Here is a 1582-nt window from a genome sequence, read left to right on the forward strand (position 1 = left end):
ATCGGTTAACCAGGAAATTAAAGAAGAAATTAAAAAATATTTGGAAGCAAATGAAAATTAAAACACGACAGTCCAAAACCTTTGAGATGCAGCAAAGGCAGTCCTAAATGGGAAGTATATAGCAATACAGGCCTTCCTCAAGAAGCAAGAAAAGACTGAAATACATAACTTAACCTTACATCTAAAGGAGCTGAAAAAGAACAGCAAATAAAGCTTAAATCCAGCAAGAGAAGGGAAATAATAAAGATTAGAGAAGAAATAAATGATGCAGAAATAAAAAAAATAGTAGAACAGATCAATGAAACTAGGAGCTGGTTCTTTGAAAAAAATAACAAAATTAATAACCCTCTAGCCAGACTTATCAAAAAGAAAAGAGTAAGGACACAAATAAATAAAATCATGAATGAAAGAGGAGAGATTGCAACCAACATTGAAGAAATACTAACAACTATAAGAGAATATTATGAAAAACTATATGCCGACAAATTGGAGAAACTGGAAGAAATGAATAAATTCCTAGAAACATTAAGCTACCAGAAGTGAAACAGGAAGAAATAGAAAACTTGAACAGACTGATAACCAGAAAAGAAATTGAGTCAGTAATCAATCATAAATCTCCAAACAAACAAACGTCCAGGGTCAGATGGCTTCTCAGGGGAATTCTACCAAACAATTACAGAAGAATTAGTACCTATTTTTCTGAAACTGTTCCCAAAAAAAGAAATGAAAAGAAAACTTTCAAACTCGTTCTATGATGTCAGGATTACCTTGATTCCAAAACCAGACAAAGACCCCACTGAAACAGAGAACTGCAGGCCAATATCCCTGATGAACATGGATGCAAAAATTCTCACAAATATACTAGCCAATGGCATCTAACAGTAAAGTAGAAGGATAATTTACCATGACCAAGTAAGATTTATCCCTGGGCTGCAAAGGTGGTTCAACATTCTCAAAGCAACCAATGTGATAAACCACATCAATAAAAGAAAGTACAAGAACTATATGATCTTCTCAATAGATGCAGAGAAAGCATTTGACAAAATATAGCATCCTTTCTTGATAAAAACCTTCAAGAAAGTAGGGATAGAAGGAACATACCTCAACATCATAAAAGCCTTATACAAAAGACCCACAGTTAAATCATTGTCAATGGGGAAAACTGAGAGCTTTCACCCTAAGGTCAGGAATAAGACAGGGATGCCCACTCTCACCACTGTTGTTCAACATAGTACTGGAAGTCCTAGCCTCAACGATCAGACAAGAAAAAGACACAGAAGGCATCCAAATCAGCAAGGAAGAAGTCAAACTTTCACTCTTTGCAGACGACATGATACTCTATGTAGAAAAACCAAAAGACTCCACCAACATATTGCTAGAACCGATACAGGAATTCAGCAAAGTTGCAGGATATAGAATCAATGCACAGAAGTCTGTTGCATTTCTATACAATAATAATGAAGCAGCAGAGAGAGAAATCGAGGAATCAATCCCATTACCAATTGCACCAAAAACCATAAGATACCTAGGAATAAACCGAACCAAAGAGATAAAGGATCTGTGCTCTGAAAAGTTAGAACAC

Source organism: Phoca vitulina, unplaced genomic scaffold, assembly GCF_004348235.1.
Source record: "Phoca vitulina isolate PV1807 unplaced genomic scaffold, GSC_HSeal_1.0 scaffold401, whole genome shotgun sequence".
NCBI classification, from domain to species: domain Eukaryota; kingdom Metazoa; phylum Chordata; class Mammalia; order Carnivora; family Phocidae; genus Phoca; species Phoca vitulina.